Source organism: Oncorhynchus gorbuscha, linkage group LG17, assembly GCF_021184085.1.
Source record: "Oncorhynchus gorbuscha isolate QuinsamMale2020 ecotype Even-year linkage group LG17, OgorEven_v1.0, whole genome shotgun sequence".
NCBI classification, from domain to species: Eukaryota; Metazoa; Chordata; class Actinopteri; order Salmoniformes; family Salmonidae; genus Oncorhynchus; species Oncorhynchus gorbuscha.
Window position 1 is genome coordinate 1,637,457 of NC_060189.1, and position 17,789 is coordinate 1,655,245.

Here is a 17,789-nt window from a genome sequence, read left to right on the forward strand (position 1 = left end):
GACGGGGTCAGGGGGAGGTTGAAAATTTCAGTGAAGACACTTGCCTGCTGGTCAGCGCGTGCTCTCAGCACGCATCTTGGTAATCTGTGCATCCTTGTAAATGTTAACTTGTTTAAAGGTCTTTCGTCAGCTACGCAGGACATGATCACGCAGTCATCTGGAACAGCTGGTTCTCTCATGTATGGTTCAGTGTTGCTTACCTCGAAGCGAGCATAGAAGGCATTTCGCTTGTCTGGTAGGCACGCGTCATGGGTCAGCTCGCGGCTCGGTTTCCCTTTTGTAATCCGTGATAGTTTTTAAGCCCTGCCACATCCAACGAGCATCAGAGCCGGTGTAGTAGGATTCAATCTTAGTCCTGTATTAACGCTTTGCCTGTTTGATGGTTCGTCGGAGGATGTAGTGGGGTTTCTTATAAGCGTCTGGATTAGTGTCCTGCTCCTTGAAAGAGGTAGCTCTAGCCTTTAGCTCAGTGCAGATGTTACCTGTAATCCATGGCTTCTGGTTGGGATATGTACGTACGGTCACTGTGGGGACGACATCGTCGATGACTGACTTATGTAGTAAACTCCTCAGTCTGTGCTAGCGAAACGGCTAACTAACTAGCGTCCGCTTCCTCGGACCACTTCCTGTTTGAGCTTCCAGTTTGAGTTTTCGCTTGTAAGCAGGAATAAGAAGGATAGATTTATGGTCAGATTTGCCAAATGGAGGGCGAGGGCGAGCTTTGTACACATCTCTGTGCGGAGTAAAGGTGATCTGGAGTTTTTGTGCTTCTAGTTGCACAGATGACATGCTGGTAGAAATGAGGTAAAAACAGATTTGAGATTTCCTGAATTAAAATCACGAGGAGCACCACCTCTGGGTGAGCATTTTCTTTTTTTGCTTATGGCCCGTCGCTCGTTATCGCTCGTAAGTGCCAGCGTCAGTTTTTGGTCGTAAATAGACAACTACAAGAAATATAGATGAAACGTCTCTGGGTAAAGTTCTACAGTTTATCATGAGGTATTCTAACTCAGAAGAGCAGAACCTCAAGACTTCCTTAATATTAGAGATCGTTCACCAGCTGTTGTTGACAGAGTCACACACCACCCCCATTGAGTTTGCCCGACGCTACCCTTCTATCAGATGAATAGGAAAACCACTAATAATATTAACCATGTCCTTGTTCAGCCACGACTCGGAGAAACATTGGATATTACAGTTCTTCAGATCATGTTGATCTCGAATGGAGCTTGTCCAGTTTATTCTCCAGTGAACGGTGGAGGGAAGCTGGTTTATCCACTCGCCTACATGGTCTCGTCAGGTATCCCCGGCCTCCATAGCGTCGCCTCTTCCTTTTTTTGAGTGTCTGGGATTTGGGCCTGGTCCGGGATGAGCCGTATCGCGGCCTGAATCACTGAGGCAGAAATGCTCATCCAAATCATGGCTGTTCTGATGTCCAGAAGCTCTTCTCGGCCGTAGGAAATGAAGGTGGGAAAATGTAGGTACAAACAAAGGTATGATCAGCGTAAAAATAAATACACACAGGAGCTCGTAAAACGGCTGCTATTCCCTCGTCATTCTGACAATGTTCCATCTGTAAAAAGTTAAATCATTTCATTTGGACAAAACAGCAGTTAAGACGTAGATGTGTTTCGTTTTTTTTCTTCTCTCGGATTGCTTTCATTTATCTTCAGCCGTTAAAGATCTGCATTTGTTTGAAACAGCGCCGCTGGTCACCCCAGGGGCATCGTGGTAAAAATCATAGAACATGATCGCGCGTGCAATGATGTCTGGGGGAATCTAGAATCTCTAACACGAGGAGGTGGATAGAATCTCTAACACGAGGAGGTGGATAGAATCTCTAACACGAGGAGATGGATAGAATCTCTAACACGAGGAGATGGATAGAATCTCTAACACGAGGAGATGGATAGAATCTCTAACACGAGGAGGTGGATAGAATCTCTAACACGAGGAGGTGGATAGAATCTCTAACACGAGGAGGTGGATAGAATCTCTAACACGAGGAGGTGGATAGAATCTCTAACACGAGGAGGTGGATAGAATCTCTAACACGAGGAGGTGGATAGAATCTCTAACACGAGGAGGTGGATAGAATCTCTAACACGAGGAGGTGGATAGAATCTCATTTCTTATGACTATCAGAAAAAATGATCTATTTTATAAAATCTCAGTTACTATGAATAACTTTGTTTTTTTACCCCCGTAGTATCCCTTTAAGAGCAATAATCATGTTCCTGCTGTACGTCCAGAGAGTTGGTCCCTGCTCTGCCAGGAGGGGGGCATTGGATTTCTCCCAAATGCCTCCCTAGTCCCTATGGTGGACATCTTCTGACCCGGCCCAAAGTAGTGCACTATATAGGGAATAGGGTCCCTGGTCTAAAGTAGTGCACTATATAGGGAATAGGGTCCCTGGTCTAAAGTAGTGCACTACATAGGGAATAGGGTCCCTGGTCTAAAGTAGTGTACTATATAGGGAATAGGGTCCCTGGTCTAAAGTAGTGTACTATGGTCTAAAGTAGTGCTCTATATAGGGAATAGGGTCCTGGTCTAAAGGCTATGGGAATAGGGCTCTGGTCTAAAGTAGTGCTCTATATAGGGAATAGGGTCCTGGTCTAAAGTAGTGCACTATATAGGGAATAGGGTCCCTGGTCTAAAGTAGTGTACTATATAGGGAATAGGGCTATGGTCTAAAGTAGTGCTCTATATAGGGATTAGGGTCCTGGTCTAAAGTAGTGCACTATATAGGGAATAGGGCTCTGGTCTAAAGTAGTGCTCTATATAGGGAATAGGGTCCTGGTCTAAAGTAGTGCACTATATAGGGAATAGGGTCCCTGGTCTAAAGTAGTGCACTATATAGGGAATAGGGCTCTGGTCTAAATTAGTGCCACTATATAGGGAATAGGGTCCCTGGTCTAAAGTAGTGCACTACATAGGGAATAGGGTCCCTGGTCTAAAGTAGTGTACTATATAGGGAATAGGGCTCTGGTCTAAAGTAGTGCACTATATAGGGAATAGGGCCCTGGTCTAAAGTAGTGCACTATATAGGGAATATGGTTCCATTTGGGATGCACACTTTGCTGCTTACATTGGGAAAGGACCTCCGCTAAATATCCTGCTTTTAAGTCTGATTTTGTTATCATGGGGGATTTACCTGCTTGTTTTCATGGGGGATTTACCTGCTTGTTTTCATGGGGGATTTACCTGCTTGTTTTCATGGGGGATTTACCTGCTTGTTTTCATGGGGGATTTACCTGCTTGTTTTCATGGGGGATTTACCTGTTTGTTGTTATCATGGGGGATTTACCTGCTTGTTTTCATGGGGGATTTACCTGCTTGTTTTCATGGGGGATTTACCTGCTTGTTTTCATGGGGGATTTACCTGCTTGTTGTTGTCATGGGGGATTTACCTGCTTGTTGTTGTCATGGGGGATTTACCTGCTTGTTGTTGTCATGGGGGATTTACCTGCTTGTTGTTGTCATGGGGGATTTACCTGCTTGTTGTTGTCATGGGGGATTTACCTGCTTGTTCTTTTCATGGGGGATTTACCTGCTTGTTTTCATGGGGTATTTACCTGCTTGTTTTCATGGGGGATTTACCTGCTTGTTTTCATGGGGGATTTACCTGCTTGTTGTTTTCATGGGGGTTGTTTTCATGGGGGATTTCCCTGCTTGTTGTTTTCATGGGGGATTTACCTGCTTGTTGTTTTCATGGGGGATTTACCTGCTTGTTGTTTTCATGGGGGATTTACCTGCTTGTTGTTTTCATGGGGTATTTACCTGCTTGTTGTTTTCATGGGGGATTTACCTGCTTGTTTTCATGGGGGATTTACCTGTTTGTTCTTTTCATGGGGGATTTATCTTTGTTTTCATGGGGGATTTACCTGCTTGTTCTTTTCATGGGGGATTTACCTGCTTGTTGTTTTCATGATGGTTCTTTTCATGGTTTTCATTTACCTGCTTGTTGTTTTCATGGGGTATTTACCTGCTTGTTGTTTTCATGGGGGATTTACCTGCTTGTTCTTTTGATGGGGGATTTACCTGCTTGTTGTTATCATGGGGGATTTATCTTTGTTTTCGTGGGGGATTTACCTGCTTGTTGTTTTCATGGGGGATTTATCTTTGTTTTCGTGGTAGGTTTACCCTCCATGAACAAATGGCTCACAGTACTTATGTGATGGCTCTTTGGTTCTCATATCAAGATGGAATTAACTACAGGCTACGACCCAAATGGCACCCTTTTGACCAGAGCCCGATGGGTCGTAGTGCACTATGAAGGGAATTGGGTTCCATTTGGGACAGAAACAGACTCCTGGCTTTAACAATGTGTCTGTATTCCTAAGGATTTTAGCGCTGGCTTCAGAAGGAAGTCATCTGATGTCATAGACCTGCGTATTATCACACGCCCCGGTGACGGGAGCTGTTTCTATTGGTTGATGTGGAGGCTGGCTGCTGCTCTCCTCATTTCTGATTGGCTGGGGTTTGTAGGTGTCACTGTAACCGTGCCTACCCAGCAGAGCTCGTATGTATTTATGATGTATGTACATGTATCACAGGAAGATGGTGGCACCTCAGTTGGGTTTGGACGGGTTTTGTGGTAATGACTGGAGCGGAATTAGTGGAATGGGATCAAATACGTGGTTTCCATGGTTTCCATGTGGTTAATACCATTCCATCTGCTCCGTTCCAGACATTGTTATGAGCCGTCATCTCCTCAGCAGCCTCCACTGACATGTATGTGTTGATGCTGTACATAACTTTTTCCACAATAAAATAACGGTCTCTCAGTGCATCCCAAATGACAACCTATTCTCTGTATAGTGCACTACTTTAGACCAGAACCCTATGGGCCCCGGTGTAGGTAGTGCACTTAAAAGGTCATGCTTGTCATGAAATGTGATGATATTTGAAAGAAACCAGATCAAAGAAGGAATATAAAAGTGTGAGCAATGACTGTTTCTTCTACATTGACCGCATCACGAGAGACACGCCGAATGGGAGGAGCTGTATACTAACATTTCAATATTTTTTATTTTACCTTTATTTAACTAGGCAAGTCAGTTAAGAACAAATTCTTATTTTCAATGACGGCCTGGGAACAGTGGGTTAACTGCCTTGTTCAGGGGCAGAACGACAGAGTTGTACCTTGTCAGCTCAGGGATTTGAACTTGCAACCTTCCGGTTATTAGTCCAACGCTCTAACCACTCTACCCTGCCGCCTCTACGCTCTAACCACTAGGCTACCCTGCCGCCTCTACACTCTAACCACTAGGCTACCCTGCCGCCTCTACGCTCTAACCACTAGGCTACCCTGCCTCCTCTACACTCTAACCACTAGGCCACCCTACCTCTACACTCTAACCACTAGACTACCCTGCCGCCTCTACACTCTAACCACTAGGCTACCCTGCCACCTCTACACTCTGACCACTAGGCTACCCTGCCGCCTCTACGCTCTAACCACTAGGCTACCCTGCTGCCTCTACACTCTAACCACTAGGCTACCCTGCTGCCTCTACGCTCTAACCACTAGGCTACCCTGCTGCCTCTACGCTCTAACCACTAGGCTACCCTGCTGCCTCTACACTTTAACCACTAGGCTACCTACCACCTCTACACTCTAACCACTAGGTTACCCTGCCACCTCTACACTCTAACCACTAGGCTACCCTGCCGCCTCTACGCTCTAACCACTAGGCTACCCTGCCGCCTCTACGCTCTAACCACTAGGCTACCCTGCTGCCTCTACACTCTAACCACTAGGCTACCCTGCTGCCTCTACACTCTAAGCACTAGGCTACGCTGCCGCCTCTACACTCTAACCACTAGGCTACCCTGCTGCCAACTCTACACTCTAACCACTAGGCTACCCTGCTGCCTCTACACTCTAACCACTCGGCTACCCTGCTGCCTCTACACTCTAACCACTAGGCTACCCTACCTCCTCTACACTCTAACCACTAGGCTACCCTACCGCCTCTACACTCTAACCACTAGGCTACGCTGCCTCCTCTACACTCTAACCACTAGGCTACCCTACCTCCTCTACACTCTAACCACTAGGCTACGCTGCCTCCTCTACACTCTAACCACTAGGCTACGCTGCCTCCTCTACACTCTAACCACTAGGCTACCCTGCCCCCTCTACACTCTAACCACTAGGCTACCCTGCTGCCTCTACACTCTAACCACTAGGCTGCCCTGCCTCCTCTAACCACTAGGCTACCTGCCTCCTCTAACCACTAGGCTACCTGCCTCCTCTAACCACTAGGCTACCTGCCTCCTCTAACCACTAGGCTACCTGCCTCCTCTAACCACTAGGCTACCTGCCTCCTCTAATATCATTCATGCAAAATTAGCATGAGATGATTTTACTGGAACGCCGCATCCAAGTGTCTTGACGTAGGACCTCTTTTCAAAGAGCCGTCGGTCAAAACGAACTTCCTGGTAGTTCGCCATGAGAGGGAAAAAAGTACTTTTCATAATGACCGTTCAGAACCCTTTTTTAATGGGGTTTGCCATTGGAACGCCTTCCAATAATACTTGGAGGTGCTCTACTCACCTTTACCCACAGAGGGGGTGTGTGAGGCTCGCTCTCATTCTGTTGGCCTGGGCAGCATAGGCTACAGTGCTACCGTGGTTTCTGGCCTTGCAGGGCAGCGGGAATAGGAAGGACCGGGTCATAAAAGGTTTGAGTCTAAATATAAATAACATTTTATTATAAGTTGTAACTTATATCTTTGAATTGAGTTTTACATAGTTACATAGTAATTTAACTAATATTATGAGAACACAAGAAAAACGACCATTAGCACTCACTACCGCCCCGTAGCACTCACTTCCGTCATCACGAAGTGCTTAGAGAGGCTAGTCAAGGACCATATCACCTCCACCCTACCTGATACCCTAGACCCACTCCAATTTGCTTACCACACCAATAGGTCCACAGACGACGCAATCGCAACCACACTGGACACGGCCCTAACCCATCTGGACAAGAGGAATACCTACGTGAAAATGCTGTTCATCGACTACAGCTCAGCATTTCACACCAAAGTACCCTCCAAACTCGTAATCGAGCTCGAGACCCTGGGTCTCGACCCCGCCCTGTGCAACTGGGTACTGGACTTCCTGACGGGCCGCCCCAGGTGGTGAGGGAAGGTAACAACATCTCCACCCCGCTGATCCTCAACACTGGAGCCCCACAAGGGTGTGTTCTGAGCCCTCTCCTGTACTCCCTGTTCACCCACGACTGCGTGGCCATGCACGCCTCCAACTCAATCATCAAGTTTGCGGACGACACTACAGTGGTAGGCTTGATTACCAACAAAGACGAGACGGCCTACAGGGAGGAGGTGAGGGCCCTCGGAGTGTGGTGTCAGGAAAATAACCTCACACTCAACATCAACAAAAGAAAGGAGATGATTGTGGACTTCAGGAAGGAGGCACAGCAGCGCCTCTTCAACCTCAGGAGGCTGAAGAAATTCGGCTTGTCACCAAAAGCACTCACAAACTTCTACATGCGCAATCGAGAGCATCCTGTCGGGCTGTATCACCGTCTGGTACGGCAACTGCTCCGCCCACAACCGTAAGGCTCTCCAGAGGGTAGTGAGGTCTGCACAATACATCACCGGGGGCAAACTACCTGCCCTCCAGGACACCTACACCACCCGATGTTACAGGAAGGCCATAAAGATCATCAAGGACAACAACCAGCCGAGCCACTGCCTGTTCACCCCGCTATCCTCCAGAAGGCGAAGTCAGTACAGGTTCATCAAAGCAGGGACCGAGAGACTGAAAAACAGCTTCTATCTCAAGGCCATCAGACTGTTTAACAGCCACCACTAACATTGAGTGGCTGCTGCCAACATACTGACTCAACTCCAGCCACTTTATTAATGGAAATTGATGGAAATTTACACAAAAATGTATCACTAGCCACTTTAAACCGTGTCACTTAATATAATGTTTACATACCCTACATTAGTCATCTCATATGTATATACTGTACTCTATACCATCTACTGCAGGGGTGTCAAAGTCAAATGGACGGAGGGCCAAATAAAAAATTTAGCTACAAGCCGAGGGCTGGACTGTTCGAATGTTCATTGAATTTTTTTAAATGACGCATATAGTCTAGTGAACCTAATTGAACCTACTGAAAACCTAACAAATATATTCCAATATGATCAGATAAATAAAGCAATATTTTCTTATGGCTCTGTCAGTAATCTTTAATTTTCAACAGACACAAAAGACAAATTTCCTTTATATAAAAATCCCCATAACATTAACATTAAATGAAAGAAACCGGTATTCAAGGCACCATCAGTAGCCTATATTTTCTATTTTAGCAAAAGTGGGCTAAATTTACTTCAAAGAAAAAAACAATAATAGCAATTTTCTATCATCCACTCAACTGAAATATTTTAAAAATATAATTGGATTGAAATACAATAAAATAAAGTGCAAAAATCTATTAATCAAAAACAACACTTTGTTTAAGGAGAAGTAACATGCAGTGAAAACAAATATTAAACTTTAACTTTTAAACTTGAACTGAGTAAAAACTCTAAATATGTGATTGCACAGTAATGTTCACTTGTTTGAGGTTGAGGGTGATACTTGGTGGTGTCCCATCTTTTCCACAAGTTCATCAATGTTCGGGGTAAGGCTCTGAGCTGAGGAAATCCTCAGAATTGAGTGGAGGTGTTCAGCAGTAAGTCGACTTCTGTGTGATGTTTTGTTCAAGTTCATCAAAGAAAACAGTTGTTCACACAGGTATGTGCTGCCAAACATAGACAACGTTTGAGCAGCCTGGATGCGCAGCTGGGGCATTGTGTCGGGAGGAAACGGGCGAACTCCGCAGCACCCACTGCCGCATATTTTGCCCTCAGTGCATCATTGCATTGGAGGTCAATCAACTCCATTTGGAGGTTTGGTGGTGAGCTTTCCACGTCAACAGCAAATGGGTTACCGAGCAGTTCCAACCTGCTTTTTTGTGCTTCAAAGTCAGCAAATCGGCGTCAAGTCAGCGGCAAGCATACCTATTTTATCAGCCAACTGTGCGCTCGGGAACGCACTGGTAGAGAGCTTCTCTTTCATGGTCTGGCAGCTGGGAAAGTGGCTCAAATTTTCTTTCCGCATCTGCGTCTCCCACAGAGTCAGTTTGGTTTTAAATGCCTTCACTGTACTGTACATATCAGAGATGACACGATCCCGACCCTGCAGCTGCAAGTTCATTGCATTCAGATGACTCGTAATGTCACACAGAAAAGCCATTTCACACAGAAACATTTCGTCTCGGAGTTGTGTTGTCTTTCCCTTTGCTGTCCAAGAACAGACAAATCTCCTCACGAAGCTCGAAACATCTTTGAAGCACCTTTCCCTGGCTTAGCCATCGCACCTCTGTGTGATAAGGCAAATCACCATGCTCCGTTTCTAACTCCGTCAGAAATGCCTTGAACTGGCGGTGATTCAAACCTTTGGCTCTGATAAAGTTAACTGTGCGCGTGATGATGCTCATTACATGCTCCATTTTCAAGGCTTTACCGCACAACGCTTCCTGGTGTATGATACAATGATAAGCTGTCAGCTCACCTGTCGCGTTTTCCTCTTGCATCTTTTCCCGTATCTTCGCACCAGTCCGCTCCTGTGTCCACACATCGCAGGTGCTCCGTCGGTTGTCAAACCCACAAGTTTTTCCCAAGGCAGCTCCATCTCATTTACACATCTTGACACCTCTTCATACAAATCATGCCCCGTAGTTGTGCCATGCATAGGACGTAAAGCCAAAAACTCCTCTGTCACGCTTAGGCTGGAGTCCACTCCGCGGATGAAAATTGACAACTGGGCAATGTCAGAAATGTCGGTGCTCTCATCCACAGCCAAGGAATATGCAATGAAATCTTTTCCCTTTTTCACAAGCTGCTCTTTTAGATTGATGGACAACTGGTCTACTCTCTCGGCAATGGTGTTTCTGCTCAGACTCACATTTAAAAAGAGTTGCCTTTTTTCTGGGCAAACTTCGTCACAAACTTTAATCATGCAGTTTTTGATGAAATCCCCCTCCGTAAATGGCCGGGCTGATTTAGCGATCTCTTCTGCCAAAATAAGACTGGCCTTGACAGCAGCCTGGCCTTGTGATTTGGCTTTTTTGAACAGAGCCTGTTGAGATTTGAGGCCTCGTTTTAATTCCTCTGCCTTTTGTAGCCTTTGTTCCATGTCCATATTCTTGTTTTTGTCCGCGTGTTTCGTTTCATAATGTCGTCTCAGATTATACTCTTTCAGTACCGCCACACTTTCTCCACACAGAAGACACACAGGTTTTCCAGCTACCTCCGTGAACAAATACTCCGACTCCCACCTTGTTTGAAACCCCCGGTTCTCAGTGTCCACCTTCCGTTTTGCCATTTTTGATGGGTATCTGAAAGTTAATTTTACTGTGATGCTGACAACTGCTGTGCCAATAAATATTGAAATGAAGCAGCCTACTGCTCGGTGCGTCACCGTTGCATTGTGGGAAATGTAGTATTGGTGCGTGTAAAAGATCTGCGGGCTGCCGGCTTGCTGCGGTCTGCGGGCCGGTTCTAATAATAAATCAAGATCATCCCAGGGGCCGTAAAAAACCTTCTCGCGGGCCGGATGTGGCCCGCGGGCCTTGACTCTGACATATGTGATCTACTGCATCTTGCCTATGCCGTTCTGTACCATCACTCATTCATATATCTTTATGAACATATTCCCTTTACACTTGTGTGTATAAGACCGTAGTTGTGGAATTGTTAGGTTAGATTACTCGTTGGTTATTACTGCATTGTCGGAACTAGAAGCACAAGCATTTCGCATTAACATCTGCTAACCATGTGTATATGACAAATAAAATTTTATTTGAAATCCCTGAGCAGTTTCCTTCCTCTCCGGCAACTGAGTTAGGAAGGACACCTGTATCTTTGTAGTGACTGGGTGTATTGATATACCGATCAAAGTGTAATTAATATCTTCACCATGCTCAAATGGATATTCAATGTCTGCTTTTTTTGTTACCCATCTACCAGTAGGTGGCCTTCTTTGCGAGGCATTGGAAAACCTCCCTGGACTTTGTGGTTGAATCTGTGTTTGAAACTGTGTTTGAAATTCACTGCTCGACTGAAGGACCGTAAGATAATTGTATGTGTGGGGTACAGAGATGAGGTAGTCACTCAGAAATCATGTCAAACACTATTATTGCACACAGAGTGAGTTCATGCAACCTTTTATGTGACTCAGAGCTAGGCCCCTTTTTCTCAATTTCCGCCTGAATCACGTGCCCAAAGTAAACTGCCTGTTGCTCAGGCCCTGAAGCCAGGATATGCATATAATTGGTACCATAGGGAAAAAAACACTTTGAAGTTTGTAGAAATGTTCAAATAATGTAGGACAATATAACACAATAGATATAGGAGAACCTCCAAAGAAAAAACAACCGGAATGGTTTTTTTTTTGAGACCATCCTCTTAGAAATACAAGAGAAAGGTCATATTGAAAATTAGCTCCCTGGGTGCAATTCCTATGGCTTCCACAGGGTGTCAGCAGTCTGTTGCAGGCTTATAACTTCAAAAACGAATAGGAAATGTCAGTTGTAGTACAGGGACACAGTCTTGGAAATTCGTGTTTGCACATGCCATGAAGACAGGAAGCACCTGCTAAATTCGGTTTCCTATTGAACATACTACTTTCCGTAAGAAATATTATAGTTTGATTACATTTGAGGGTATCTGAGGAGTGAATAGAAATCTATTTTGACTTGTTGAAACAAAGTTTAGGGGTAGATTTTTGGATTCCTTTCTCTGCATGTTTAATCAAATCGTTGGCGCCAATTTTATCTAACAAAACAACACTACATGTTATAGCTGGGACCCATTGGATGACAAATCAGAGGAAGATTTTCAAAAAGTAAGTGAATATTTAATCCCTATTTGTGAATTTATGACACCTGTGCCAGTGGAAAATATATTTTGATGTGGGGAACTGTCCTCCAACAATCACATGGCATGTTTTCGCTGTAATAGCTACTATAAATCGGACAGTGCAGTTAGATGAACAAGAATTTAAGCTTTCAGTCGATATAAAACACTTATATGTACCTACGTGTTTAATATCCATAATTGTTATGAATATTTCATTGAATTGGCCCTCCAGTTTCACCGGAAGTTGTCTCGCTAGCGGGATGCCTAGCCCTAAAGCAAATGATTACTCCTGACCTTGTTTAGGCTTGCTATAACATGTCGGAGATCTTTGTGGGCTATACTCGGCCTTGTCTCAGGATGGTAAGTTGGTGGTTGAAGATTTCCCTCTAGTGGTGTGGGGGCTGTGCTTTGGCAAAGTGGGTGGGGTTATATCCTTCCTGTTTGGCCCTGTCCGGGGGTGTCCTCGGATGGGGCCACAGTGTCTCCTGACCCCTCCTGTCTCAGCCTCCAGTATTTATGCTGCAGTAGTTTATGTGTCGGGGGGCTAGGGTCAGTTTGTTTATCTGGAGTACTTCTCCTGTCCTATTCAGGTGTCCTGTGTGAATCTAAGTGTGCGTTCTCTAATTCTCTCCTTCTCTCTTTCTTTCTCTCACTCGGAGGACCTGAGCCCTAGGACCATGCCCCAGGACTACCTGACATGATGACTCCTTGCTGTCCCCAGTCCACCTGGCCATGCTGCTGCTCCAGTTTCAACTGGCCTGGGCCCTAGGACCATGTCCCAGGACTACCTGACATGAGGACTCCTTGCTGTCCCCAGTCCACCTGGCCATGCTCCTGCTCCAGTTTCAACTGTTCTGCCTTACTATTATTCAACCATGCTGGTCATTTATGAACATTTGAACATCTTGGCCACGTTCTGTTATAAGCTCCACCCGGCACAGCCAGAAGAGGACTGGCCACCCCACATATGCTCTCTCTAATTCTCTCTTTCTTTCTCTCTCTCGGAGGACCTGAGCCCTAGGACCGTGCCCCAGGACTACCTGACATGATGGCTCCTTGCTGTCCCCAGTCCACCTGACTGTGCTGCTGCTCCAGTTTCAACTGTTCTGCCTTATTATTATTTGACCATGCTGGTCATTTATGAACATTTGAACATCTTGGTCATGTTCTGTTATAATCCACCCCACATCTACCCGGCACAGCCAGAAGAGGACTGGCCACCCCACCTGACTGTGCTGCTGCTCCAGTTTCCCTGCCTTCCATCTGGTCATTTAGGTTTCTTCCTAGGTTTTGGCCTTTCTAGGGAGTTTTTCCTAGCCACCGTGCTTTTACACCTGCATTGTTTGCTGTTTGGGGTTTTAGGCTGGGTTTCTGTACAGCACTTTGAGATATCAGCTGATGTACGAAGGGCTATATAAATAAATTTGATTTGATTTGATAAGAAAGGGGTTGAATACTTATTGACTCAAGACATTTCAACTTTTTATTTTTAATAATTTGTAGAAATAATTCCACTTTATGGGGTACTGTGTGAAGACCAGTGGGTGAGAATAGCTTCTGAAGGCACTAGCTTCCTAACCAAGTACAGCCATTTGGAATGGGGACCAGTATGTTCAGCAACATGAAGTTGGTAGAACATTATTTTTTTAACAAGACATGTGCACCTACCGTCTCCGGCGTCTGATGTTCTCACTCCTTCTTCAGGTGTGTCACGCTGAGCTGCACCTGGCCACCTGTTTCCAGCCTGTTAACGGACACCTGGCCACCTGTTTCCAGCCTGTTAACGGGACACCTGGCCACCTGTTTTCCAGCCTGTTAACGGGACACCTGGCCACCTGTTTTCCAGCCTGTTAACGGACACCTGGCCACCTGTTTTCCAGCCTGTTAACGGGACACCTGGCCACCTGTTTCCAGCCTGTTAACGGACACCTGGCCACCTGTTTTCCAGCATGTTAACGGGACACCTGGCCACCTGTTTCCAGCCTGTTAACGGACACCTGGCCACCTGTTTCCAGCCTGTTAACGGACACCTGGCCACCTGTTTCCAGCCTGTTAACGGACACCTGGCCACCTGTTTCCAGCCTGTTAAAGGGACACCTGGCCACCTGTTAACGGACACCTGGCCACCTGTTTCCAGCCTGTTAACGGACACCTGACCACCTGTTTCCAGCCTGTTAACGGACACCTGGCCACCTGTTAACGGACACCTGACCACCTGTTTCCAGCCTGTTAAAGGGACACCTGGCCACCTGTTTCCAGCCTGTTAAAGGGACACCTGGCCACCTGTTTCCAGCCTGTTAAAGGGACACCTGGCCACCTGTTTCCAGCCTGTTAACGGACACCTGGCCACCTGTTTCACAGACGCATCCGACTACAGGCTCTCGTTGCCATAACAAAGGGGTTGAATACTTACTGACTTAAGACGTTTCAGGTTTTCATTTTAAATTAGTTTGTAAACATGAAAAGTATTTTATTTAATAAAAATAAATATATGTTTTAATGTATATGTCATACAAGCCATCTATATACTGTCCTCTATTAATGATTCAAGGACATCTGGAAAAAATAATGTATATAGTTATTGAGCCAATAGGATGTGAGCAGCTTTTTAACCACTGTGACATAAACAAACTAGCTACATACAGTACAGGCAGTTTGACCTGACCTCTACACCAAAGATGTACTCTTGAAAATAGAAATGCAATTGTGAATCACCCATATAGCCAACACACACACACAATGCAAGTCGACTTGGAAACCACGTTGGGATTGATTTATTCTCGTCTTTCATTGTTGATTTGTATTTACATAGCCAACTTTATAAAAAAAGCTTTGAATACATTTTGAAGGTAAAACTGACAGAGATAGATTTGTATCTAATATAATTATAATATGAAACCAGTTTCTAACTAAGCCTGGTCACAGATCTGTTTTGTGCTGTATTGCTTGACAATGACCATAGGATTTGACAAGACAACACAAACAGATTTGGGACAGGAATAGGTTCAATGCTACATGGGTATATTCTGTTCTCGACCAGAAACACAAGGTAAGAAACACTCATCACACTCATTGCTAAACAAGCATCTCACTGTAAATTATACAAATGAATATATACAGAGTATTCAACTTGTCTTTATCCACATTTTGTGACGTTACCACCTTATTCTAAAGTGAATTAAATCCCTCCAAAATTCAGCCCATCAATCTGCACACAATGCACCATAATGACGAAGCAAAAAACAGGTTTTTTAGAAATGTTAGCAAGTTTATACAAATAAAAAAACTGAAATATAACATTTACATAAGTATTCAGACTTTTTACTCAGGGGGATACTGCCACCACCATGCTTCACTGTAGGGATGGTGCCACCACCATGCTTCACTGTAGGGATGGTGCCACCACCATGCTTCACTGTAGGGATGGTGCCAGTTTTCTTCCAGACGTGATGCTTGACATTCAGGCCAAAGAGTTCAATCTTGGTTTCACCAGACCAGAGAATCTTGTTTCTCATGGCCTGAGAGTCTTTAGGTGCCTTTTGGCAAACTCCAAGTGGGCTGTCATGTGCCTTTTACTGAGGAGTGGCTTCCATCTGGCCACTCTATCATAAAGGCCTGATTTGTCGAGTGCTGCAGAGATGGTTGTCCTTCTGGAAGGTCCTCCCATCTCCACAGAGGAACTCTGGAGCTCTGTTAGAGTGACCATCAGGTTCTTGGTCACCTCCTTGACCAAGGCCCTTCTCCAACGACTGCTCAGTTCGGCCAGGCGACCAGTTCTATGAAGAGTCTTGGTGGTTCCAAATTTCTTCCATTTAAGAATGATGGAGGCCACTGTGTCCTTGGGGACCTTCAATGCTGCAGAAATGTTTTGGTACCCTTCCCCAGATTTGTGCCTCGACACAATCCTGTCTCGGAGCTCTACGGATAATTCCTTCGACCTCATGGTTTGGTTTTTGCTCTGACATGCACTGTTAACTGTGGTACCTTTATATAGACAGGTGTGCCTTTCGAAATCCTGTCCAATCAATTAAATTGACCACAGATGGACTCCAAGGAAGTTGTAGAAACATCTTAAGGATGATCAATGGAAACCGGATGCACCTGAGCTCAAATTCAAGTCTCATAGCAAAGGGTCTGAATACTTATGCAAATAAGGGTATGTCTGTTTTTCGCTTTGTCATTATGGGGTATTGTGATGTCATTATGGGGTATTGTGATGTCAATATGGGATATTGTGATGTCAATATGGGGTATTGTGATGTCATTATGGGGTATTGTGATGTCATTATGGGGTATTGTGATGTCACTATGGGTTATTGTGTGTAGATTGACGAGGAACGTTTTTATTGAATCCATTTTAGAATAAGGCTGTAACTAGTTACTGGTTCTGAATACTTTCTGAATGCAGTGTATAACTTAACACATGACATGTACCAACGGTGGAAAATAAGCCCTCATGTTTTAGGGAAACATAACATCACTTTGAACCTGTGGTAATAATGTTCAACCTAGGCCTTGTTCTGGTTCAATACACTGAAGCCCTTTAAGAGCCCATTGAGGATAGCCCTGTGGGTCAGCGTTCTGTAGGTCAGCGTTCTGTAGGACGGTGTTCTGTAGGTCGGTGTTCTGTAGGTCAGTGTTCTGTAGGACGGTGTTCTGTAGGACGGCGTTCTGTAGGTCGGTGTTCTGTAGGTCAGTGTTCTGTAGGACGGTGTTCTGTAGGTCGGCGTTCTGTAGGACGGCGTTCTGTAGGTCGGCGTTCTGTAGGACGGTGTTCTGTAGGTCGGTGTTCTGTAGGTCGGTGTTCTGTAGGTCGGCGTTCTGTAGGACGGCGTTCTGTAGGTCGGCGTTCTGTAGGTCGGTGTTCTGTATCTGTAGGTCGGTGTTCTGTAGGACGGCGTTCTGTAGGTCGGCGTTCTGTAGGTCGGCGTTCTGTAGGTCGGCGTTCTGTAGGTCGGCGTTCTGTAGGTCGGCGTTCTGTAGGACGGCGTTCTGTAGGTCGGCGTTCTGTAGGTCGGCGTTCTGTAGGACGGCGTTCTGTAGGTCGGCGTTCTGTAGGTCGGCGTTCTGTAGGTCAGTGTTCTGTAGGTCAGTGATCTGTAGGTCAGTGTTCTGTAGGTCAGTGTTCTGTAAGACAGTGTTCTGTAAGACAGTGTTCTGTAGGTCAGTGTTCTGTAAGTCAGTGTTCTGTAAGTCAGAGTTCTGTAAGTCGGTGTTCTGTAGGTCGGTGTTCTGTAGGTCGGTGTTCTGTAGGACGGTGTTCTGTAGGACGGTGTTCTGTAAGTCGGTGTTCTGTAAGTCTGTGTTCTGTAGGACGGTGTTCTGTGTGTTCTGTAGGACGGTGTTCTGTAGGACGGTGTTCTGTAGGACGGTGTTCTGTAGGACAGTGTTCTGTAGGACAGTGTTCTGTAGGACGGTGTTCTGTAGGACGGTGTTCTGTAGGACGGTGTTCTGTAGGACGGTGTTCTGTAGGACGGTAGGAGTCTGTTCTAGGACTGGTGTTCTGTAGGACAGTGTTCTGTAAGTCAGTGTTCTGTAGGACAGTGTTCTGTAGGACGGTGTTCTGTAGGACGGTGTTCTGTAGGACAGTGTTCTGTAGGACAGTGTTCTGTAGGACAGTGTTCTGTAGGACAGTGTTCTGTAGGACAGTGTTCTGTAGGACGGTGTTCTGTAGGACAGTGTTCTGTACGTCGGTGTTCTGTAAGTCGGTGTTCTGTAGGTCGGTGTTCTGCAGGTCGGTGTTCTGCAGGTCGGTGTTCTGTAGGTCGGTGTTCTGTAGGTCGGTGTTCTGTAGGTCGGTGTTCTGTAGGTCGGTGTTCTGTAGGACATTCAGGACAGTTC

The 17,789-nt window shown here is 45.6% G+C and overlaps 1 protein-coding gene across 1 annotated transcript in view; it reads left to right on the top strand.

Annotated features, from left to right (window-relative positions):
- slc39a9 (solute carrier family 39 member 9) overlaps nt 1-14,452 on the top strand; it is a 36,475-nt gene extending 22,023 nt beyond the window's left edge. Inside the window, exon 8 of the mRNA XM_046307848.1 lies at nt 13,653-14,452. The gene's annotated coding sequence lies outside the window, so the exon portion shown is untranslated. The remainder of the gene's footprint in view (nt 1-13,652) is intronic.
- Nucleotides 14,453-17,789: the final 3,337 nt, after the last annotated feature.